The sequence below is a fragment of the Apus apus genome, chromosome 5, assembly GCF_020740795.1.
Source record: "Apus apus isolate bApuApu2 chromosome 5, bApuApu2.pri.cur, whole genome shotgun sequence".
In the NCBI taxonomy this organism is placed as follows: domain Eukaryota; kingdom Metazoa; phylum Chordata; class Aves; order Apodiformes; family Apodidae; genus Apus; species Apus apus.
The window spans coordinates 26,681,033-26,708,079 of NC_067286.1; positions in this window are offsets into that span (position 1 = coordinate 26,681,033).

Sequence of the window (27,047 nt, forward strand, 5' to 3'; positions counted from 1 at the left end):
GTTATTAACAGGTTTGCAATCTCTTAGGGAAATACCTTGTGGAAAGTCTGTGCCCCAGAGACAGTGAGACAGTTGTTTTTCTCCTGGTTCATGTGTGACTTTTTCAGAATCTATGAACTTTCAAAATCAAACTAAATTACAAGCTAAGCTTGTGAGCTGAAAAGCAGTGTTTCTACCTCAGGACACATTTCAGCCACAGATAATCTCAGACCTGATTGCAACTCCCTACCGATAAAAGCAGTGCTAATGAAATCAGATCCTTTCATTGGAACAACTATAGGGAATTAGGACTGAAAATCTCTTTAATTTAAAATCTATTGTTATCTTCAGGACAACTGTTAATACTGGACTACATGCTCATTTGGTGAAACTACCAAAATCAATAAGGTCTTTTCTTACTAGCATTTAAAAATTCAGCTGACCACATTTAATCAACACAAGATGCACACTATTACTCTTTCTTTACTAAAATATGGCCATCAAATTTTGATATTTTGGCATTGTTTCTGTTCCCTTAGGAAACACTTGTGACCAGAGCTAATTAATTTCTAACGTTATGTTTGTATTGATATTTTATAAAAGATGCATTTAAAAATAAGTCATACCCAAGTAAAAAAAAAAAAAAAAAAAAAAAAAAGCAAGCTAAATGTAATATACTAAATGTAAGACTTTCCACAAACCGTTTTCAAATGCAGTTAAAACAGTTACAGAAAAACAGGTTCTTTGGTACATTGCTGAGTGGTGAGCACAGTGGCTGCTATTCCAAACCCAGGAACCAGCCATCATTCAAAATGCCCACAAGTGTGTGGGGGGGTTTCACTAAATTATTTTCTAATGATGTTTGTGTTGGTAGAAGAGACTGAAATATCCAACAGTTCAATAGCTTACAGACATCTAATAAAGCACACCACAGAAATTGAACAAATACAATAACCAGTCCTCAAAAAAACCCTTAAGAGTGTTTCAGCAGTAGAGGGCTGCCTGCAGAAAGCTACACTTAAACTCTTGATATTTGCCAGTGCTCAGTAGTATCAGCTTCTGAATTGGAATGGAGTGCTTTATCTTGAACAAAGTGAAGCTCAACTCAGAACAATGGGCATATTCAGGGACCACAATTTGATATTTGTCTCAAGGGCACATGGCCAATTGGTGTTCAAAACACAAATAAGTTAAGCCTTCCATCTTCTAAGCTGCTGCACAGTCTACCATGTTGATATTTACTCCTAGATGCCCATGATCAAATAATCACAGATTGTCATCTATTCATCTAAACCACACATTTTCCAGACAGCTACTTCTTAAGCTTCTCAGGCTGACTGCTGCATCTTTTGCACATTTTAAATACAAGGCAGTACTCTGGACCTTTAAAAAATTTGCTAAAAGTATTTGTTATGTACACCAGAGATTTGCCACAAGGAATGTGTACCTCAAATGCGCTTCAGGAAGGAAAATTCTTAGACCTCTATTTTAAATAAAGAAGAAGAATTTTTCAGTCTGTGCCCTGTTCAGCATTTTGAGACTGAAACAGTTGGCTCTATGCACTCCTGCTGCAGTGCTGGCTAAAACTGATACATCATCTTGTACACTGACTATCATGTCTGGTTTTACAGTGGAGCTGCACATACCAAAAAGACAAAAGCTGTTAGGAAAGAGCAGTTCTCCCAAAAATGGTACTTCTAAGATGACGCTGTGCTCAATTAGCTTGCTACCTGAAAGGTTATGGATGCTGTTATTTTAGCTCTTAAAAGTAAAAAGACTGACTCCCATGGGCTTGATATATCAGCTCTTCCTAGGAAATATCCAAATATTATTTTTGTCATTTACACATTTAAGAGCTACTCATTAGCAAGATTTAAAATTAACCAGTTACTACACACTGCAATTAAAACTGCCTTCAGACAGACAGGTTCTCATAGGCACATGTATGACTTCACCCTTTAGAAGATACTTGCTATTTGTTCAAATCCCTAAAGGAATCTTTTCGACAAATGGGGATGTGAGTGACATTTCTCAGTGGTTTTATTCAATTATAAGGAATGGAGTTTTCCTGAAACATGGGTTTTGTTTAATACTGGCTGTATCAATTGTTAATTTCTTCATTAAGATCTTTAACCCATTAAGTAAGAGCCCACACTGCACATAAATTACTGAACACTTTTATTCTTCCAGATACAACCCAGCTTCCTGTATTTTCTTGGCAACTGAACAATTTTAGGAAACTGTAATGAGGAAAATTGAGAAACTTCAGCAAGCCTCAGCTCTGACTGCCTAATGACACTTTTCCTGTCCATATAGACACTCTTGCAAAAAAGTAATTACGCTAAAATTAGGTTTCAAAGCACAAAAAGAATAGCAGTGGAGCTTAGTGAGTTAGAAGGAAATCAAAGCATCTTAGGACCTTTCAAAAATCAAGCTAAATAAAAATTAAAATTTATGTAACTTCTATGAAACTTTGTGAAAGATCTTTTAAATCAGGGAATATTTCTGATAATTACATGTCCCAGATGGGATGGATGACAGACAATGCATATTTGCAGTAATCAAGATTTATTGCATAGAACATTGAGGGGTTTAATTATTCTGGACAAGAGGCATGAGTACATTAGAAATGTAGGGAAAACAGGAGATAAGAACAGAAGTGCAGTTAGGATGCAAAGGGCTTAATAGCAGTGAATTTGCTACTTATAATTAAATCAAACAACAAAGATCAACCACTAAAATGCTGACAACTGACTTATTATCATATATCATACTAGGCCTAAAATATCAACCATCATCTTTAAAGGATCTTACAATCCTAAACTTAATAATTAAGATTACTTAATGTTAAGTTTGCTAATAAAGACAGTGAATGAGTAATACTTCTCACCCATGTCAGGCCACAGCTGGGTGTCCTTGGTCAGACTGCAGCTCCTGAGAATCAGTCTCTCTGGCAGGCAGCCCCACTGGAGAAGAGAAGGTCCAGCAACTTCCCGGGGAAAGTACACGGAGATCTCTTCTTTTGATCAGAAAATGGTACCAGGCTTTTATAGAATAAAGTGACTGTCATTTAACCATTAGCCATACCTCCAACATCTCTCATTGGAGAATAGAAGGAAAACAGTAGGAAAAAACATGAAGGCCTTGTTTTCACCAACCAAACTCTGTTGTTTATCTATTCGTTATTACTTTATCTCCATTTTGGGCCTAGTTGCAGCTGGGCTGAGCTCTGTGTTCTTCAATACCAGAGAGGAGCTGGTGTTAAGCACATCCACTTGGCCTTCTGCTTATACTTCTCAAGGTTGTTACCAGCTCAGAGTTTGCTAGACCTTTCCCTTCTCATGGGAACCTTTCACTTCAGGGCTGTGCCTGCAAACTGAGAGACAAAAAACACTTGAATCAAAAAAAAAGGAACTGAGCCAGACATATTGAGAGATGGAGCGCTCTGCTACATTACACTAAAGGAGACATTTATTCTAAAGTCAATGTTTCTATCACCTGCAGGCTTTAGCTTTTATAATATATTTTATTTTTAAGAACATCAGGTTTTCATGCAATTGCAGTGCAATGTCATTAAAACAGGAATATTTTCCAACTATTCATGCAATGGTACCAGTTACAAAGTTAGGAGGGACAACCAGCGGCAAGAGCTCTAAGCAACAACAGATCAGAACAGACAGACCAAGTTTCTGGGATGGATTGAGCTCTTAGCCCAAACTTTGCCTCAGTGTCAGCTGAAACACAGCTTCTTCAGTATAGTACAGTGAGGCCACTCCACTGACACTGTCAGCCCAAGGCAGAAAGCAGGCAGCCGAAAACACCATCACTGCAATCAGCTGAGGTTGGTGGAAAATTCTGTAGACCATTTTCTTTACAGATGTGGAGCCAACTATTGTTCCAAGTCCTTTCTCTGAGATTCCTGCATCTAGGAAACATAAGAAAGAATAGTTTCCACTCTCCTTTCTGCTATTTCTGCATTTGCTGTATAGTTTGGGAAAATCATATCTTCTAAAGAGCAATTCTTTCACTGGCCTTGGGTCACGCAAGTATTATTTGCTGCTATTCTCTAGAGCAAGAGGCTTAGCGAATGGAATAGACAGATTGTCAATGTAAACATTTAGGATCTAATCCAAGCTGTAACAACAACTGGCAGAAAAGCTGGTGGCAGCCACTGAGGTGTAGAGCTGTGCCTTGCAACTGCTGTGTAATTTATTAGATTTCCTTGGCTTGAGAAGTTAATCCAGACTGGATGTTAACAGGGATGTAAATTAGCAATGCTAATAGGGAGCTACTCTTACAGATACTTTCTTAGTTGCAGAATACCGTCCAGTTTTGTCTAGTTGGCCCTGCCATGCAAGTGAAAACATCTGTCTTAGGACGTCTGCTCATAATAAATATTTTGAGAAGAAGTTGTCAGGGTCAGTAGCATCAGTCTTCAAATTTAACGAAATAGAATTTCTCAGCCTAAATTGAGATGGATGATTACCCACTGCCTCTTATATGTGTATAATGACTAATCTTGCCTGAACAACTTTTGCTGTTAGCATCAATAACAGCTAGACCTGGTTTATTGCCAGACTTTGTGGGTAGAAATATTCACATGGCAGCCTATGGGAAGGAAAGGTGCATGTTCTGATTTAATCCCCATAGCAATATAGCCTAGACAGAGGCAATAAGCCAGTGATTTGATGGACTCTGGTAACCTGGAGTGTCCTTCTTGTCTCCAGGAAGTACGGAGTTGCTCAGCCACGCAATTTCCACCACCCTGAAAGCCTGTCCATCTACACAGCCACCTCAATGCTAGCCTTGGTACTCCACCTCAGTGCTAGCATTGATACTCTCAAACATAGTTCTCATGGGCCTAATTGGTTTACAAAAGCATAGCTAACGCAGAATTTAATATGTTCTTTGTCCACAAGCAGCTCAAAGTCTAGCTGCATTTTTTGGCGTAGCAAGAAGCAGAAGTGCAGAAATGATACAGTTGCTAGCTCTCTGCAAGGAAGAACAGATGTTGTCCTTCCTAAATTATCTTTTTGACACCTTCTGGATGACAACAGTGCAACAGGTAAAGAGGAGTTGCCATCTTCCTCCTCACCCCCTTTTTTTTTTGAGCACTAAAAGTGATCTGTCATTTTCCAGTGAGAGATGAATCCATGACTGCAGGTTTTCCTGCACTTGGCAGTGGATATGCTAAGTTTTCAGCAATCAGGCTGGATATTGTAAGAAGCTGAGGAAGACTATAGGTAAATATAGACCTCATGGTCAGCTAAAGGTTCTTCTCCCAGTTCTCATCAGAACTTTCTTCCCTTATCACAGACAGGAACCAGCATTGACAGATACTATATGACTTCTGATCCTCATACACCACAGAGGGGGCAATAAAAATAGAGGTCATCTCAAAATTCAGAAGCATATTTCAAGATCCTTATTTACTTTAAATTTCTCCATTAAATGGACCACTAATAAATAAAGCAAAGGGAGAGGAGATTGGGTTACATAAATTCTCTACCATGTTAGAATTTAAAGATAACCTTTAGCAATTAGGACATTTTCCACACACTACTGCCTCAGAGGACACCACAGCTCAAGATAATGTGTCCTGCATGAGCAGATAAGCATATCAAAATAGTGAAAAGTAAATCCTACAAAGCATTACACATTGGAAAGTTCAGACCAGTTTCCCCAAGTCTTCAGCTACATTGCCTGTTTCATTCTCTTGGCTATCCATGAAGCATCAAGAGAGAAGGAAAGAAGAGGGGCAACAGGGAGTATACAGAGCAGCCAGCCAGATTTTCTTGCTCTCTGTGTCACATTCCTGATGCTTCTACTCAATTTACCATTCTTTCCTTCCTGCATTTTTTTTTTTTTGGTCTGTGTTAAGAGCCCTCTTTTCTTAATTTCCAGCTATAGGAAACAGATCTTTTATATATCCATCTTTCATTACAATTGTCCCATCCACTGATAACCACAGTGGGAAATCACTCTCTTCTATTTCTAACTTCTTTTTATAATTCAAAGCCTTTATCTAAATCTGAAACTATTACTGGTGTAAATAATTCCACTGATGCAAATGAAACTACTTTGGTGTAGATAAGTCCTGAAAATTGTAGGATATTTCCTAATCATTTAACACTTATGTTAACAAACTCTATTATTTATCCTCTCATTTGACAGTGCATCAGATAGAAAGAAAATGCAAAGACAAGTGAATCACCTCTAGCATACTCTCTAAATTATAATCACCTTTAAGCTATTGGAGAAGGAGCTAGAAGCAGTCAGGGAAAGGTACCCCATTTCAGAAGCATCTGTAGGATTTGAGCCAGGTTTTATTTTTTCAAGACATAAGTCATAGAATCACAGAATGGTTTGAATTGGAAGAGACCTTAAAGATCATCTAGTTCCAATGCATAATCACTCAGCTTTCTGTATTTGCTGCAGTTTCCACTGTGATGGGAGATTTAGCAAAGCAAGAAAAAAAACCCCAATGATTCACTGAAGAAAAGAAGTGTTATCCAGCATTTCACAGTTTACAATCCCAAGCAGCTGAAGTTCTATCCTTGAATTGCAAGACCCTAAGAAAGAGAAGCCATTACTATTCGCACCTCTACCCTCAATATCCTCTTCTGCTTGATGTCTGTGCTGCAGGTGAGTGCAGTGTCCATAAAAGGAGAAACTAAGAGCAACATTTCAATCATTTTTTGTTGGTGCAATTTGAACAGTATCATTGAGTTATGTTGCTGTACTTGGCGGATGTAATGATGGGGCTGACTGGATGGTGAGGGTTTAAACTGCAGGTGACATCTCCATTAAAATGATTCATGTTATCATAGGATTAGGTCACAATAACAGGGCTGCAAATGCCACAGTTCTTGTCAGAACCATCTCTTGCTGCACCCTCTCTGAGTGGTGCCAGTGACACATTCAGCACTTGTTCTCTGATATTCCAAGTGTATACGGACAAAAAAATGATGCACAGGATAAATGGAGATCCCAGGGGATCATTTACAGGCTATTAGGCTTTTACTTTTCATTTTAAATTGATGTCCAGGATGGGTCCATGACAACTACAAGCCCTTTCTATCTGGCCCTGGGGGAGGAGGCAGGTAGTGCTGATGGGCTACCCATCATACAAGAAGCCACAACACAAAAAAAGCACTTTCAATGGGAAGTACAGTAAAATCCTAATCCTAAAAAAAGCCAGCTCGTGCTGGCTTTCAGCTCTCAGCTGTGAAAACTTTTCAGCTATGAACAATTTTTAGCTTTCAGCTGTGAAACCTTTTGTCATGAGCTGTACACTGCCAACAGCAGGGACTAGAGAACCTAGGGACCACAATTGAAGGAGTGTCATTCATGAAGTGAGATTGTCTTGTTTCTGTCTTCCCTGGATCCATCCCTTGCATGTGCTGTCTTAGATACTCTCCAAGTTTTATCAAAAGGAAGTTCTGTTCCCTAACAATGCACAGATCCTTCTATAGACCTGTTAATAGAATGGTATGGGTTGGAAGGGACATTAAAGATCATCTAGATCCAACCCCCCTGCATGGGCAGGGGCACCTCCCACTAGATCAGGCTGCTCAGAGCCCCATCCAAGCTGGTCTTGAACACTTCCAGGGATGAGGCATCCATGACTTCCCTGGGCAACCTGTTCCAGTGTCTCACCACCCTCATAGTGAAGAATTTCCTCCTAATGTTTAATATACATCACCCCTCTTCAAGTTTTAAGCCATTACCCTTTGTCCTTTTGCTATATGCCCTTATAAATGGCAGTCCTCAGCTTTCGGGTAGGCCCTTTCAGGCACTGGAAGGCCACTACGAGGTTCCCCCAGAGCTTTCTCTTCTCTGGGCTGAACAGCCCCAACTCTCTCAGCATGTTGTCTTAGGACAGGTGCTCCAGCCCTCTGATCATCATCTCTGGTGCGGCTCAGGACACAGTTGGCTTCCTGGGCTGCAGTGCTGGCCCATGTTGAGCTCCTCATTCCACCATCACCCCCAAGTCCTTCTCCTCAAGACTGTTATCAATCCATTCTCCACCCGACCTGTATTTATGCATGGGATAGTCCTGACCCACATGAACTCACAGTTCAGAAGTATAGGGTCCTAGCTGGCATCTGCTACATGATTAATTATTACAGGTAAAAAGACAGCAAAAAAAACCTTCAGAGACACCCTTTGCATTTCCACCACCATGTTAGTATCATCTAAATCCTTCCCTTGCACAGCTGTAGCATTAATCTAAATAATTTTCAAGGAAACATAAATGAAAGTGAGAGAAAAGCACAGAGACACTATTTTTTCCCTTATGCCCATATGCTTTGAAAGCAGAACACTTATTTTGCTACCTTTGTCCCAGTGGTTGTGCTGCCTTCCTTTATTAAATCTCTGGATTATTTTGAGTAATTCTTAAAATCAGGTGTGGATTTACACAGTGGGTTATAAATGCAGACACATTTTCCACCTTGAATAGGATTACATATTAAAAATAAACACTTCAAGCAAATACAACATAAATCCAAAGTATTGCCACTTAAAAATACTATTTAAGAGAGTAAGACAAAATTATTTGGTGGAGAGGTCCTTTTAAGTTAAAATCAGTGGAGAAGAGCAGACAGGTGAGCAGAAAGAGCATCTTTCAAGAACAGGGGAAACTTTGATGTGAGGTGACACTGATGGAAGACTGTACAAAACAGAAGCAAGCATGGAAGAATATAAAGTGGGATGAGAGGTCCTGACTACTGCAGAAATTAAATGAAAAAGAGAAAACTGAAGCAAAGCTGGGTGTGAGAAATATGTAAGCACACACTTCTCTCTAGCCAAACACCAGTGTACTTGCAAGAGATACATACAAAGCACAACAAAACCAACCCCGGGAAATCCGCTATTGCAAAGCCAGAACATGCATTCTTGTATGTGTCCCACAGAAGGGGCACATAAAAGAGAGAGTTTTAGCCCTCAAAGTTATGCACAGAATAACAAGGATGGGACAGAGGAACACACAGCAGACACCCACATGGATCAAACAAACCTGGAAAGGACAGTAAACTCATCTCTTGAGGAGGAAGCTATTTGATACCTTTCTCCATGGCCTGCAGGAAAAGCTGCTATTACATCTCCATAACATGAGCTGCTGGTGGCAAGGTGAAGCTTTAATAATTTAGCCAGTTTGCCCACAAGAAGACAATGAAAATCATTACATGACAGCTTTCTTCTGCTAGCATCTCAGTGAGGTACACTGCTTGCCCATATACCAGCACTGCAACTGACTCAAAGAAATTCATTTTTCTATTATTCAAATAATCTGTGCAAAGACATATACTTACCAAAATGGTTATACATCCAATGCACAATTTTTTATGTCTAAGAGTCTCCATAATATGTCTAAATGTTTAATCCCTGTGCATGTTTTCTCTCTGGAAATCATTAGTTATTCTTGTTCAAATGGTTTTAATGACTTGATATTGGTCAACAGGCTACCTCTAAGGGCAAGCTGCCCCCAGCTAGATCTGCTGGGAATGTTTTAAGCCAGGCAGCAACAAGAGGTGGCAAGGTATGAACAAAAAATATAATAAGACCAGGCAAACTTCTTCAAGGACTTTTACTTTAGATGCTCCTAAAGTCCAAGAGAATATGAAGCAACACTTAAAATCAAAGGACTGCAGAGGAGGCAGGGTGACAAGTTGATGTTGAAGTAGCTGCAGTAAGGCTCTTTGGGAGGACTATTTGCTTTTCAAAGTAAATTAACAACTGCACAGTATTCCAGCACTCTTCCTCAATCACTTTACATTACATTCCTCTGATTTTAGCTTGAGCCAAACCACAAGGGAAGCTGTTCCTAATTGAGTAATCTGTAAGGAAGAGGAAAAACAGCACAAAAGCAAGGCAGAGTACTATGGCTTTAAAGGGCTACTAAGACGGGGTCAGCAAGGCTCTTCAGAGCACAGATCACGTTTGAAAGAAGATGAGTCTCCCAGACAAAATTCTGAAGTACATCAGTAGTAACTCAGAGGAAATTAGAAACACAGTACTAGGGGGAGAGGCAGAGAATGTAATTTTGGATCCAGATCTCCTTGATCCAGAATAGCAAGTTGAATCTTAATCTCTCAGCTTCTCTCGTTATCTGAAAATAAAGACGTTTTGTTGTAAATGAAACATTACTTTGAAGCCAAGTGAACGTTTTCCTCATTTTACTTTGGGGTTTGGGGCTATTAAAAGTTATTTCAGTCCAATGTTTGGCTTCATGGCACTTAGGATTTGAAAACTGTATTAATCAATAGGCCAATTTCTGTACACTGCTTTTTAGAAACTACAGAATTGCATAGGGTTGTCAGTGAAGCAGCACAGGTGTCCCACTGCCACTGTAGAAATAATGAGCAGACTACACTGCTTTGACCTCTTGTGAACGTTATCACTAACAAGTTACATAGGCAACACCTAACAGAAGCTAACTAAATGACCAAAAGTAACATAGGAAGAAAAAGATGTCTAGTATTTCTTCTGTTACTGCTGTAACTAAGCACTATCAGAGCAGGGGTTGGCTTGCATATTCAATGATTCATTCAATGCCTCACACATGTTTATTATTTATGGACTAGCTGACAGCTGGATAGGTAGAAGGGTAGGTAGCTAGTGCTGCCCACATATGGGCTGTAAGAAGACACGGAGCAGATATCACTGAGGGCTAACTTCTAGATTGCTAACCTGTTACCTATTAGAAACGTAGTTTGTAATCAGTCTTGGCTGCTGATAGTGGCACCACTGTCGTTTTTAGAACCATCTGACAAATAATCACAGAAGACCATAAGCTGCTGGGAGAGATGCTCAGCATAGGTACATACAGTTGCCAAAAGCTGTACTGTAAGAGCAGAGATGTGATGGCAGGGCCCTGCTGTGGGACAATCAAGGACATGATCTGCCCACATATGGGTGCCCCCTCCTGCCCTGCTCCACAAAAAGCAGTGGAATTCAAAATGGTGTGAAAGATCCCACAGGCCAGCTTTGGTTATTTCAAGACGAATCACCCAGCAAGTTGGTGTTGGTTTTATGCCTGGCAAGAGCAGAATGGGAAGGTAAAGGGAAGAAGCATGAATTTTCTGGTTTGGTTTGATGGGTTTTTTGGTAGCGGGGGAGGGGCCACAGGAGTGGCTCCAGTAAGAAGATGAGAAGCTCCCCCTGCTTCCAAAACCCAGCCAAAGATCCATTAGAGGGACGATAGATGTGCCTCAGCGATTAACATACAAAAGAACAGCTGTAACACCTGAGCAGAGAGGCACTTGGGGGGAGAAGAGCTCTGCTGGAGAAGCAGAGCGGTGCTGGCTGGAAGAAGGTCCCCTAGCAGAAGTTTCCCTGCAACCCATGGCGAGAACGTGGTGGAACATTCCCTGAAGGTGCCAGGAGGGGTGAACTTGGCTATTGGACTTGGATTTTGTGGCCAGAGGATTTGCTGCCTGTGGACTCTGATTGTGCAGCTGTGGAAGACCCCGGCGCCAGGGGAGTTTGTTCCCGAAGCACCCGTGACTCTGTGGGAAGCCCAGGCTGGAGCAGCTCTGGACCTCATGGGAAGAACTCATGAAGGAGAGGCTCGTGAAGGACTCTTCCATGGGAGGGACACCGTGAGGAAGCAGAAGAATCCTTCCTCCTGAGGAGGAAGGAGCAGCAGGAACCACCAGCCTGTGAACTGACTCTAAACCCCATCCCCTGTCCCCCTGTGCCGCTGGGGGGAAGGAGGGAGAGAAACCAGGAACAAAGTGATTTGGGCCCGCGAAGAAGGGAGGGGTGGGGTAACATATGCAAGCCCTGCTCTGTGTGTTGTCTGTGTCCTGTGTGTGTGTGATTAGTGTGAAATTAAATTATTATTTTTCCCCAAGTTGAGTCTGTTTTGCCCGGATCCTTAATCAGTGAAGAACCCTCCTTGTCTTTTGTCTCAACCCATGAGCTTTTTTCCTCCTCATCCCAGTGTGTGTGTGAGGGGGGAGTTGAGTGAGCGGCCGTGGGGCCGGCTCTTGGTTGTCGTGTTGCGCCCAAAAGAACACGACAACGAAGGCTCAGGAATGCGCTGATCTTTGACATGAGCAGGATTTGGCTTCCACTCTGCTGCCACCTGGAGTGAAGAGAAATTGCTTCCACTTCACCTCGGGATTTTCCATAGACAAGACACAATTATATATGAAACAGGGTAGAAAAACAAAAGCAACACTAATGGGGCTCTAAAAGTGTTTGGTTAAAGTGGAGAGCATGAGCTTAGCTGTTAATGGCAAAGCCACTGGAAACAAAATGTCAGCAGATTCACACCTGTCATTTGCTCTCCCATCCTGTGTCTCTCCAAGCCCCCTGATCCCAGGGAGGCACAGTCAGCAAAACTCAGAGGCACTGTGCTTAATTCACTCAGGCAGCTGGGACCATACACTTCCACAAGTCCTTCTCTCTCTACTGTTTTCCGCACTAAGCAATGATGCTCACGGGTGAATGGTGTACACTTCAGCAGGAGAAAAGCTCTTCTCTACTTGCTCTCCCTGTGCAAAGGGGAGAGCCTGAACAGTGAGAGCTGTCAGTTCCTATCCTTCTTTGCCACTCAGCTTATTTCCTGATTCCTAAAATGAAGCTGCAGCTGCACTGGATGGATGTGCTTAAATGCAAGCCTCCGGAGATGGGGAAGTGCTGACTGGTGAATTGCCTTCTTTCATCTTGTTCTGTTGCCATCCTCTACTGCCTCAACTTCTCTGCTCCCCTCCACCTCTGTCTTTCCAAAGGGGAATGTTTATTTTTTGTACAAATGGTCACTAGTGAATTCTCCCCCATATGCTTCTCTAAAATGACAGGTATTTCAGCTTCCTTGAGCTCAACAGATTTGGAAGTCCAAGAATTAGTGCCTTGTATATTTGCACGTAAAATCTTCCCACCATTTCCACCACAGACCAAAGAAACACAGCCTATTCAATTATTTCACGCTCTCTGTTCGCCAAAGGAATTATTTCATGTTCTCCAAAGGAACGTGTTATACTTCAGTCATAGTTCTTCAAGGCAACAGCCTTGAAACCAGAGCCTAGCTATTATACTGGAATCCCAAATAGTATGTGAAGTACTAGAGATCACAGAATCACAGAATCTTAGGGGTTGGAAGGGACCTCAAAAGATCATCCAGTCCAATCCCTCTCTGGGCAGCCTGTTCCAGTGCTCTGTCACTCTCACAGCAAAGAAGTTTTTTCTGACGTTTACATGGAACCTCCTATGTTCCAGTTTGCACCCACTGCCCCTTGGCCTGTCACTAGACATCACTGAAAAAAGCCTGGCTCTGTCCTCCTGACACTTGCCCTTAATGTATTTGTAAACATTAATGAGGTCGCCCCTCATTCTCCTCTTCTCCAAGCTCAAGAGACCCAGCTCCCTCAGCCTTTCCTCATAAGGGAGATGTTCCACTCCATTCACCATCTTTGTGGCTCTGCGCTGGACTCTTTCAAGCACTTCCCTGTCCTTCTTGAACTGAGGGGCCCAGAACTGGACACAATATTCCAGATGAGGCCTCACCAAGGCAGAATAGAGAGGGAAGAGAACCTCCCTTGACCTTCTAACCACACCCTTTCTGATGCATCCCAGGATGCCATTGGCCTTCTTGGCCACAGGGGCACACTGCTGGCTCATGGTCATCCTCCTGTCCACCAGCACCCCCCAGGTCCCTTTCTCCTACACTGCTCTCCAGCAGGTCAGCCCCCAACCTGTACTGGTACATGGGGTTGTTCTTCCCCGGATGCAAGACTCTACACTTGCCCTTGTTGAATTTCATCAAGTTTCTCCCTGCCCAACTCTCCAGCATGTCCAGGTCTTGCTGAAGGGCAGCACAGCCTTCTGGTGTGTCAGCCACTTCTCCCAGTTTAGTGTCATCAGCAAACTTCCTGAGGGCACACTCTGTTCCCTCATCCAGGTCTTTGATGAAAATATTAAATAGTACTGGTCCCAGTGACAACCCCTGAGGGACTCCACTAGTCACAGACCTACAACTAGATTCTGTCCCGTTGACCACAACTCTCTGACTTCTTCCTTTCAACCAGTTCATGATCCACCTCACTACCTGATCATCAAGACCGCACTTCCTCAGTTTATCTACAAGGATGCTGTGGGAGACAGTGTCAAATGCTTTACTGAAATCAAGATAAACCACACCTACCACCCTATCATCACTTATCTACCTTGCTGAGTTACTTCCTCATAGAAGGAAGCCCTTCCAAGTTATCTGACTTACAGCTTTGTCTATTTACAATCATGCAACAAAGGGATAATATTAGGCATTTAATTTTAAACATAACCTGAACGTTTTTCAATAATTGATGAAAAAAAGGTGATATAAAATGAGCTATAATAAATATAATTTTTAGAACCTAAGAGAAGATGAACAAAGATAAATTTGGTCAAATCTACAATCTTTACATGAAACTACATGAAAGTCTGGTGTTTTACAACACCCCCTGTCCTGCCACCTTTAAGCATGATTGAAACTGTACATTTAAACAATCCATTCTTCACTCTTCTCTCCCCTCTGCCGAAAGACATAAAGACTTTTGCTCTTAGCTCTCCAAACAAAATGTTGCATATCAGCAGCCCCTGTTACTATCACTGGATCAAAATAGATCTGGGCCATGAAATCTGAAATTTGAGGTTTTCCCTGTTTTCACATTGTATGGCTGAGAAATTCAGAGTCAGATGGGGCAGATATAGCTTATCAGTGCATTGCAGATAGTCCCAGTAACAATATGGTAAAACTGAACCCCGGTAATTTCTTGGATTTTATTGAGGACAGCTCAGTCTGTTATGTATGTTCCACCTTAGGTATCTGAAAGGTCTGTATAGACTTGAGTAGGAAGCAATCTACCATTTTTATCAAATAATTGGACCCCCATCCTTCTTTAATACACATACCAAATTAAAATGTATAGTTTGTTAGTCCTAGAACCAGTTCAGCCCTCCAAAACCAAGTGCTGTTCTAGTTCCAACACCGATTTATCCTAAGTCAAACAGCGAGGCTACCCCACTACCAAAAGCGGCAGCCAACAAAGTGGTTCATGTAGCTAATGAACCTGCATGCGAGCAAGTAACAGCCTGGACATCTCGTGCTGCTTCCCAAGCCTTAAAACAGAAGGCCTCACTGAACCAGCCCCCTCTCTGGTCAGCCTGAAGTCACGTCTCATCAGCCTTTTACCTTGGAGCTGAGGGGTCCCAGCCTCTTTTCTTAGAGCACTGAGAGGGATGTTAATTCTGTGACTCACGCCAGTAAATTTACGGTGGCCTAAGCTCAAAAATAAGAGGTTAACTTATCCAAAAAGGAAGAAATAAGTAAGTGAGAGAAACAAAGATGACCGTAAAACTGAGCCTTGCAATCATGAAGCAGTGCTGGGACAGAAGGGGGACTCCTAGCATTATGTGCTGGGAACCATTTGGCTACAGAAGGCACAACTCCCTAGTGCCCCTCTCTCCTTCCTTGAAGATTTTGGAGGTGGCAGACCCTTAGAAACATTATAGGACACTCCCTCTCCTCCCACCCATAGTTAAAAGCTCCCATTCTGCTTCTAGCTAAATCAGCCCTCTGCCTCATACTTGAACGTGTACACACATCATGCCCCGTGGCTCCTACACAGCTTTGCTCTCATTTATTAATTTAAACTTACCACCCACCTATGATGTAAAATGTACTTTGAAAGGGCAAAACATTCTGGTTTTCCTCTTTTCCTACTTGCCTTTCCAACTGTAAGATTATAACAGGAATTTCAAAATAGGTCAGAAAATCTTATAAGTTTAAAAATTTAAAAGACTGTATTTTAATTTTCACATTTAAAAAACCCTATTATGAAAAATACAAAGCCATAATCATTCAAATTTTCTTCAACTTTGGTCACTTTATAATGAAACTGAAGAGTCTGGCTTGGCAAAAATAATACAGGTAGAAGCACAAAAGTACAGAAAATTAAAAAGCCTTACACATTCAAAATTCTTAAGTATTCTCAACAGAGGGTGGTATAAGAGCCAGAACAGCTGACATATAATGTATCTGAAATAGCCTTCTATGAGGGAGGCTACCGTACTCAGCCTTTCATGTGCACCCAACAGTGTCCATTAAGGCTTAGTTGCATTAACTGAACCCAAATGCTTGGAAAACCACTTTGAAGTTAGTGTTACTGCTGGTGATGTTGGAAAAAGTACATGATCATGCTAAGAAGTTAAAATTCAGAGAGTTTTTTCCTCCAGCATGCCAATGCTAACTGCACTGTAGCAACACCAAATGGAGATCTGACAAAAGCATTATGCAGATGAGCACACAGCTAGTTTCAAGAAAATTACTGAAAAAATGTATTTAATTGCTACTAGTACTGCTCAAACTTCTCAGAATTTCCAATCGCCTTACAAAGAGTACAACAGAAAATACTGAGGTGTCCAGCTCTCATAATCATGGGCAGACTACTCCCAAAACATCACTTCACATTCATATATTCCCCCACCAAAAAAGCAAGTGCAGCTCACAGACAGGTTAGTCTAGGAATCTTGATTGATATACATGAAAGAAAACAGATACATTCAAAATCAAGGAGGAAAAACTGCTCTCGGTGCTTTTTGGAGATCCCCTGGTTCTAGTTTAGGTAAGAAAATAGGAATTTCAAAGTTAAACTGGTTGAAAATGAATTCAGTGTCTAGTAAAAAAAATAGGAAGTAATGTTTTATCAAAAAAAAAAAAAAAAGTGGGGGGGTGTCTTTGTTAAATGAAAGCAAAGTTTAGATAAAGCAAAAATTCTTAGAAACCACTACCTCAGGTAAATGGGACTGAAGAGAGTTTTAAGGTGCAGAGTTGTCATTCCAAGAGCCACACCATACCAGCAGACTTTAAAATTAATTTCCTGCTCAGAAAAGACTAAAAATGGCTTCAGATATAGGGGGAGCTGCCATTGCACACAGGACAGATTTTGTGGTTTAGGTGATGGTAGTGGGAAAAAAGTATGTGCTGTAAACAGAAACACAGAGCACGACTTAAGAGATGTCAGAGCCTGACTGAAGCAGGCCAAGCTGCTACGCACACCGTGCAGTATCAGTAGGAAATTCTCTGAATCTCATTTCCGAGGCCTTTCTCGCAGGAAGTCATTAGGCTCTAATTAATGGCTCTGTGAGGTGGAGGGATGCTTTGGCATCCATTAGAATGGAGGCTCGAGTGTCAGACCAGCAATGGCATTAGGCAGACTCTGGCATTTTGCCACATGCAGGATTAGCATTGACGTATTCAGCATCCTTTGAAATCTTTAGCCCTGTAAGAAAATCTGCAGGTTTTCTCTCAGGCTGTGTGATGGATAACATCTCTAAGTGATCTGCTGGTCCATTACCAAACACCACATCTCCACTCCCACTAAGCAGGAAGAAACAACTCAGAGTGGCTCAGTTGCACAGTCCATCTCCAAAAGAAAGTTAAAAACAGCCACAACCTGAACCCTGGAGATGTCACGGGCCTGGAAAGAGCCTGACCTTTATGGGATGCACTGCTCACAGTCTGTGATCTGGCTAGTAAGGTAACAGAGGAGGAGAGGGGGCAGAAATGGCCTAAAGAGATGGGACTGCAGTGCTGCATGGTCAGTGGGGGCCAATGGTGGGAAGTTAGGAAGCATTTGACTACAAGCATAGAGGGACTACAACTCTCCTTGTACTCCAGCTGGAGAGAAGTGAGCTGTTTCAAAGGCACTGGATACGAGTAGTCAATTTTATGCTCATTTTCACTTTTTAACCTGCCTGCTTGTCAGAAATCACTGTTAGGCAAGGTACTAAGCCAGAGAACAGCATGCTGACAGCCTACCCTCTTCCTCAACAATCGTGGTCTCTCACTCCCTAGCTGCCTCAGCAGTCTGTCGTTGGCCTCTAGCTCCCATGATCCTTCCTTCTTCCTAATTTGCAGAATTTCACTACTAAGTTGCTCACTTTTAATGAAAAAGCCCGCTCAGAATTGCATATTGGACTAACTTAGGTAAAAGTTACGAAGTTACCCATCCACTTTGGCTCTCTGGAGCAGCAATGCAATGGTGACATTAAATGCATTTTCCCCTGCAACTGAGATACATCACTAAGAGTTGTTTAAATAACTTTTGTAACTTCTATCTAACCATGTTTGGCTCCTGAGTCTGTCTGTCCCATTCTCTTGCCTGTAAAAATGTCTGTTTACTGAATTAAGTAGTACATCCAAGTTCTGGAGAGAGAGGAAGGAAAGATGCTGAAATGTCATACTGTAGAACCAGTTGGTTTGTCGTTAACTAAGCCCCAAATGAAGTTCTGGCCAGTTGTCCTGAGGCAATGATACAACAAAAAACCCTTGTGGAAGTTAAAATGCATGACTTTGTCTCTCTCTCTCACCAATGAACTCAAAGGACTTTACAAATACAATGGCAAAACAATTCTGAAATGCCATGGAAATGTGTGGTGCCGTGCCATGGTTGTCATGGGATCTTTGGAAGAAAACTCTCTGTCCCTTTGTTTTCTCACCTGTAAAATGTACATGATAGTACCTTGCCTGTGTTTCAAGGAACAATTGTATGAGAACAGCATCTTTATTCAAACGTGAGGAGTCACTAAGAAAGATGCCTGCAGCAAAAAGTACAACTATCTGCCTCTTCTCAACTAGTTTATTCCTTGGAGAAGCTGATCACCCAACCTGTCTATTCATGATACAAAATTTGAAAAATTGAAGGAGCTACTGACAGCAGGAAAAAAAAAAAAATTCCTTTCTGTCATCAGGGGAAAGTATCAAAATAACTGCATGGACATTCAGAAATTCAGTACAGTCTGACAGATTCATCTGGTCTGTTGTTTCTGCATAGTGCTGAACAACTGCAGAATCAGCTGAATGTATTACCAAGTTAAACACCAGTTAAGTGTATAGTGGTACAGATCTAGCAAGCAAGAAAAAAAACACCAGAGAAAAAAAAGAAAGAAAATATGAGACCTTCCCCACTGTTCATCCTCTCTGCCACCACATAGGCCTCTTCTTTGCAGGTGGAGATCCTCATGGCTTATGAAAGAGTTGTATGTCTGCAAACAGAATACTGCCAGTGGCCAAAATGAGACAACATCCAGCTTCATTGTATTTCAATTATTTCTTGGTCCTCCACCTATTCACCACCACTGAAAATAAGCGTAGGAGATTAGACTGGACCAGCAGTGAAATTAGACAACTGGACCTAAGATATGCATATGCAAATATCAAGCTGTGCCAGCTGGTTAAGCAAATAGATGCTGGCTGGGAAAAGGGCTGTGAGGAACAGGCAGAATGATCACTACTGCACTTGGAGCAAGTCAGGCAGCGAGAGCAGGGCTCGATGCCAATGGTCTCTCCTTCAGATGGATGCCAGTCAGTGCAGGGATGTAAAGTGTAACTTGGCATGAAGTAGAGCAGTTTCACAAACTTAATTTTGGTAACTGCTGTTACAGCCATGGGAGAGAAGCAGCAAACAATTGAGACAGCCAGTGAGCTGGGCATTGATTAAAAGGCCCAGATGGTGCTGTGATCAGGGTGACAGTGATGGGTAAACACAAACCCACACAGCCACCTCTGTCACCTGACACATAAAAAAAATCCCCAAAACCAATAAAGATGTGAAAATATCTGCATGTCTTCCAAACTGGAGGAAGGACAGCTATAAAACCAAAGCTTAAGAATGGTTATTTAAAAATAGAGGTGCCCTGGCTTGAGTTAAAATGAGACCCAGGCTGAAATATCACTCAAAATTCAAGCCAAGGCTGTATAAAGGTCCCAAAGAGTTTGGCTTTACATGGTGAAAGTGATAGCTTCAGAGCCAGAAGTGAATGGAACTACAGTTCAGGCACTTTCAAGTCTTGTTTTGGTCCTGCATGTTTATTTCCTTTGATTTCTTCCTTTACTCATGCTTCTTCTTCATACCTCTGCCTGAAAGCTGCAGCAGAAAGAGGCTGACGGATTTAGCTGTCGAAAAGTTTCCACGTTGCTTTGTGAAGAAAAATAGATGCAGAGAAGGGCAGAAAAAAAAAAATAATTAGCTAGCTGGATTTATTGAAATATTTCACTGTTAGTTTGAGCAGCCATCAGCTTGTGCTACTGTGTGCATGTTGACATGCAGAGCTAGAAAGCAGGTAAGGAATCAACAGCAGTGAGACAAAGACAGGAAGAACACAAGAAGTTGAATCATATTAGAAAGAATCAACTTAAACCTCAACAGCTAAACAAACAGAACAGGCAGACAATGAGGGGCATGGCAACAGTAGCTTCTCTGCACAGCTTACAAAGCAGACACAGCAAGTTTATGTGACATGCCAGAGACTGCACAGCCCCTAGAAGGCTGAGAACTCAGGTATCTGCACAAGTCCCAGCATTGTGGTAGCATGTCACCTAACAATTCAGCTCTTTTTTCCCCTTTCCCATAGAAACTAGGTATTAAACTTAAAGGGGCAAATGTGAGAGACGCCGTTTTGGGAACCAGTGCTCTCAAGGTTATCTTGTTACACAGGGGCAACATTTCACCTTCAGTAGGTAGGAAAAGAAAAAACAAAAACCCTCACCAAACCAGATTTTAGCTGAGTTCCAATCAGAGTCATTCACAATGCATGAACTGACCTATTATTTGAGAGACAAGTAACATTTTGCTTTTTACTGCAAGGCAGCAATGCAAGCATGTGAATGCAATCTGGGTTATAACTGGAGGCTGTGACACAACATGTTCTGTATAGGATGGACAGACAGCTTATAAACTGAAGTTTCCCACATGCTTGAGGCCATGTAGTAAGAAGACAGACTTAGGCCTTGTTTCTGTATGTAAAATGCACTGAATTGGCAAATCCGACAGTGGATTCAGTTTTCCACAATTAACACCTTCACTTCACCTTAAAGCCATCACAGACATGCCTTTAAGCAAACAATTCTAAGGGTTCTGCTACACAGGGCTTTGATCCACAAACGCAGTTAATGTAGCTGTGGTGATAAGGATAGCAATCCCCAGATATGCTGCCATTTCTTCCAGCTCATGATTACCTTTCTCACAGCAGATCCCACTGAATGTTAGTGCATCCTTCTCACTGGAGTTCACAGGCCACCCACTGAGGCCACCAATTTACCATAGGACAACAGCAGCAATGATAACTGGGAGACAGAGACTCTGCAAACTCACTGTCAGGTGGTAGACTGCAGGATGGATGGGACGGATGGTGAAGACAATGGCTTTATCATAACCTTGAGCCCTTCAACTGGGGAAACCCCTGGTTTTCAGTCTCAGTGGTTTATTATTGTCTTTATGTTGGACACTATGCATAATAGTTCTGAAATCAATAGAGAAATGCTTGTATCTGCCTGCGAAAGCAATACAGAGAGGCTGTCTGCAGTTTCAAGAAGTCACAGTCTGGATTGATTAATAGCACTAATGCTCGTGTGAAGTGCATAAGCATGTCAGGATGAAGGAAGTTTTTGAACATTGACCAGCATAATAAGTAAATACAAAGTCCTCTCACCTTTTTAGTAGATGTTTAACTTCAGTGTACATTGTATATGCCTGTTCCATAGCCCCCATTTAACAGACATTTAGAGCAGCACAACTGAAGGACAGTGAAGATTGCCTTACTGGCCAGTCATGCATAAAAGAAAACAAAGGACCCATGCATTGCTCTGCTTGCTACAGCTCAAATAAAGCTTACATGGACCACTGGAGCAGGAAATATCACACAGAGAAGGAGAAATCTGCCATCAGTCAGAGAGAAGTATTGCTTGAACAAAATTCATATAGCGAGATTGCCTTTAATTTCCCTTCTCACAATAAAGAAAATATTTGAAATTCAGGCATATCCTGCTTGAAAAGATCTTCATGGACCTCTAAGTTGCCTTGAAGAAAACAAGATGGGGACAGGAAGAGGAAACTAGCAGGCTGCTGCGTATGGTAAGACTAGCACAGCTTTCCAGTGTTCCTGAGAGCCATACTCTCTCTGCCTCACGCTCTGTCTTGCTTTCCCAACCACACTGTTCTTTCACACGGTGTTTTTCATCTACCAGCATGCAGAAGCTGTAACTCCTTTGCTTGGAAACAACAGGATTTGTCAAGTCTCTCATTTGCCTCTGGTTAAGTGGCTGTGCTCCTGGGTCTGTAGTCCACTAACTGATGCATTCATTCCATTCTTCATGAGGATCAGAGATGATATCCAACATCTGAACTTCCCCAGGGAACTAAAACGGAGCTTCCCCAATGGAAGCTTCAACAGCGGGAATAAGCAGAAGGCCATTCTGTACAGCAAGACAATTACTCTACTATTCATCATTCAGAACTTCAAAATCTTAAGCATATGGATCAACATGCTAACAAACCTCTAACGGTTGTGCACTCGTAAGAAGGAACCAGAGTGTCACAGGAGTCTACAGGCTATCCAGGAAATCAGTCAGTCACCACACCAGAGGACCCTTCGACACGACCAGTAGCGTGAGAATGCACAGCACATGGGTCACCAGGCAACTCCATTTTCTTTTGGAAGCCATAAGCAAAGATACAGTATTACTGGTTCAAGCAGCCCCATTAAATAGTTTTTTAGAAACAAAAACAATTTTCACAAATGTTTAAAGTTTCTCCAGCTATAAAGATCATCCCATCACACATTTTCTGCTCTTGACCTTCAAGCTATTCATGCATTGTCTCACTCTGACTCATGACAGTGTACTGTGACATATCCTGCTATAAATTAAATCTCCGTATTTAAGTCGGAAAGGGAGACACTCAGCTGTCAGCCAACACAAGGATATACATGCTCTTGTTTTAGGATTGGCTTCAAATCATTACATGGAAAAAGCTGGTCACAAAGTACAGTAATTTTCATATAGTTGTCAAAGTTGATGCTGCCTGAATTGCTGCAGACGTGCCCAAGTGAATGCCATCACATTTCTTGTAACTGCAAGAAAGCATGCTTTCTGCATACTATCCACTGCCATGTTCTCTCTATATGGCAAAGTTATCCAGTCCTTTAAACCACCCTGGATTAATTTGAACCTGCCCATTTTATGCGAATGCTGTACACATATTCTGCCAATGAAGTTCAAAGAATGTTATGCTTTCCTAACAGAATTAGTCACATGCTTTTAAAGATATCAATTTCAGCATAAAATACAGGGAGATAAACACTCAGCATCAATTTATCTGTCTTATGCTCTTCTAGCAAACCCAAGCAAGACCAGTCTTTTCAGAAGTCATTATCTATTCAGCAGTAGAAATTCTCATACCTTTTTCCTGACAATTTTGACAGCAAGGGCTTTGATAGATCTTGGGCCACCCAAAACAGATTCACAGAATAACTAAGGCTGAAAGAGAATTCTGGAGTCAACTAATTTGGCCTGCTCGAAGCAAAAATAACTCCTAAAGCTAAATAAGATTGCTCAGGGTCTTGCCCAAATTATTTGGAGACCACAGACACAAGACAGCTTCCCATGAGGAACAGCATGAAAGCAAAGGTGGAAACTACAGGACAAAAAGATGGGTACTTCAGTATTTCACACATTCATTCCTACAACCTTATTCCCCTTTACATCGCTGTCTATGATAGATTCATTGAAGAACTTCCACCTAATCCATCCCCTCATGAGGCAGGATTGGTATGCAAAAATCACCATAGGTAGATGTTCATCTCACTGGTATTTAAAAACCTCAGAAGCCTTCGCTTCTTCTCCCACGTGAATAACAACAGGACTAGAGGAAATGGCCTGAAGCTGCATCACAAGGTTTAGACGAGGTATTAGGAAGAATCTCTCTACTGAAAGGGTAGCTGGGCACTGGAACAGCCTGCCCAGGGAGGTGGTGAAGCACCAGTCTTGGAGGTATTCAAGAAACGTGTAGATGTGGCACTTCAGGGTGTGCTCTAGTGAGCATGATGGGGGTTTTGTGGGTGGTGGTGTTTGGTTTATAGGATGGGTGGGGTTTTTTATGTGTGGTTTTTGTTGTTGTTTGTTTGGGTGGGTTGTATTTTTCCCCACCCCAACCCTGGGTGGATGGTTGGACTAGGTGTTCTTAGAGGTCTTTTCCAACTGTGACGATTCTGTGATAACCTCCCAAAGTAGTTGTCCCAAAGGGGGCAGGCTAGCAGACAAGATGTATATGCACAAAACAAATTTATTGCAAGTAGTACCAGGGTCTTAACGATTGAACTAAAAAAGGCATAAATTGGATGAGTGTTGGGATATTGGGGTAGCAAAACAGGATGCTAAGGTAATAAAACAAGAAGGTATCTGAACAATGAAATACACAACCAATAGTTAGTTAGTTTGTTGGCAACTATTACATAAAGGTTAAACATTTAAATGCCACAGCTTACTTATTAATAGGCCTTATAACGAATCTAAAACAATTGTTTCAATAATACCTAGGCAATGTGGTAATATAATTATTGCAATCTTTTAAAAGGACCCTAACATCTTAAAGTTCTAGAACTTAAAAGTTAAAGCTTTTCTTAAGATTTAAAGCTAGCTAATGAAGATATGAATAAATGCATAGGGATTTTATATTTCTTACCCTTTATTTGGCTACAGCTGGATGTCCCTTTTTCTCAACCTCTTGAGGAGTAACGACTCGAGCAGGTGTCCCCACTGGAGGGTAGAAAGTCCAGCACACCTCCTAGGGAAAGTGTACAGGAGTCTCTCTGATCAATGATGGGACCAGGTTTTTATAGAATAAAGTGATTGGCTGCTGTCATATAACTACTTAACCTCCAAAATCCTCTATTGGACACCAAAAGGAAAACAGAGGTGTTTAGACTTATGCGGGGAAGAAAAGAACAGTTTCCCACATCAGAAAAAAACCCAAGGAAGCCTTTTTTTCTTACCAAGTAAACTCTGTCCATTCTTGTTTTGTCTCCACTTGGCCCAGCTTTGGCTAGGCTGAGCTCCATGCTATTCAACACAGGAGAGCAGCTGGCATTACAGACATCGATTTTGCCTTCTACTTGTACTTTCAAGTTTGTTACCAGTTCAGAGTTTGCTATACCCTTTCCTTTCCTATGGGAATATTTGCACTCCAGGCCTGGGACAATGAAACTGAGAGACAGGGGAAACTGAATCATAAAGGGAAGCTGAGGCAGGCACACTGAGATGGAGCACCCTGCTATGATAGCTCTTCTGCTACCTTACTAACTGTAGAAACAGCTTTCTCATCTAAATTCTAAAATTTAATACAAATCTTGCCTTGTAAATACAACTCACCACATTCTAACCTTGTTAAATACTGAGAATATCTGATCAGTGACTTCACTGGAACTACCTGGCATATATTAATATATTTTAAAGAATATTTTCTTTCCATTCTGGCCCTTTTATCTTTTTACATAGGCTATATTTTATAAAAATCCAGTCTCTCTCCCATTTGTCTGTCACTCTAAAAAACATGGTGCCAAAACTAAATGCTTTTGTATTTGAATATTTTATTTTTCCCTTTGCTAACCACTTGTCTTTACTGGATTTCACATTATTGGGTTTTACACAATTTCTTTAATTTATCAAGATCATTACAAATTCTAGCATTGTCCTTCAAGACACAGACAGTCTTTCTGGCTTGGTATTCTCTGCAAATCCTATAAGGATGTTTTTCCTCCCACTGTCAAAATAACAAATTAAAATATGGAATAGCACTGGACAGATTTCTGATGACCACACTTGAATGTTCTCTCACCTTGACAAAGAACTATCTATAGATTACTCAGCCTAGTTTTTCCATTGGTTGTGCCAATCTTATGTGCATTTTGCTTCCTGAGCTTGCATACAAGAGCACCACGCAGCACTGTGCAAAGCCTTACTTAAAATCAAAGCTCATCACAGCTGCTACATCTGCTTGTCCATTAGACTGACAAGATGAACATGACTGGTTCAAGCTTTGATACTAATTAAGAGATAACAGAAATAAATGTTAATATCTTGTTTAGGAGTTGATCAGAAATGGTTATTGACACAGGTACACATGGGTTCAGCTGCTCAGGGTGAGATTCTGCCAGAATCTCAGCTGTGCCTAGTGTGGAGGAGTTCTGTGTCAGACACATTGTGCCTCCCTCCCTGTGCTGGGCACTTTCCAGCTGTTGGGGAACCTCTGTGTTGTGTCACACAGCTCGTTTGCTGGTAGTGAGCAAAGCCTAGACTCCCATCCCTTCCCTCTTCCAAACCCAGGAATTCAGATTTAGGGGCCCATTAAGTGTGCTTAGCTAGCAAAATTATGAAGGGATTTTGTTATTTGTGCGGGTTTGTTTTCCTTAAAGGAATTCTATTGTGTCTCTCATGTCTTCTGACTTCCCCTCCCCAACCTGTTGTGCAAGTGTGTATTGTATGGATTCCCATACATCCAAAACCATGGTTTTGGTCATTCCCAAGCTGCTGAAAGCTGGTACAGATGTTTTAGTGTCACTTAATATCTGTCATGCAGGTGTAATTTCAAAAAAGGTTCATGGCACTCCTCAAAGAGAAGCAGCTGAAACTAAATATAATTAGGAGGCTATCAAACAAGAGTTTCCAGAAATGCATACTCCCACCTACAATAAATAAATAAATTAATAGATACATAGAGAAATCCTTCCTCTGTAGACCCTGTGCTCCAGCATGGAATAACCTTAAAAGCATAACCTGAAATCTCAATTTTTCATATACATTTCTATTCACCTTCTTCACAGTCATATGAGGCACCAAGTGCAGATAAACGAAACTTCAGTCGTTTCTAAATACAAGTCAAATGCTCAACCTTTCTGACCTCTGTCAGAGTCTGCCTGATTTTTACTTCAAACTTGTATGCAGATGGTATTTGCATATTAATTATGGTACAACATCCTAAAATATGACTGCATTGAAAACTGGGTCTAGGGCTCTCCAGAGATGGCTTAAATTTAAGGGAACATTCAGATGCATTTTAGAGAAGGCCAGAAAAAAATTCAAATATCTTAAACATATCAGATAATATTTGCAGTTACACACCCTCAGCATCTGTTTTATTTGTGCTGTTTCCTATAGCAATTCCATAAACATGGCTGTAACCTGATGTTCTTGTATGTGAAACTGGCAAGTTTTAAATGGTGGGTAATTTGATTTGTAACAG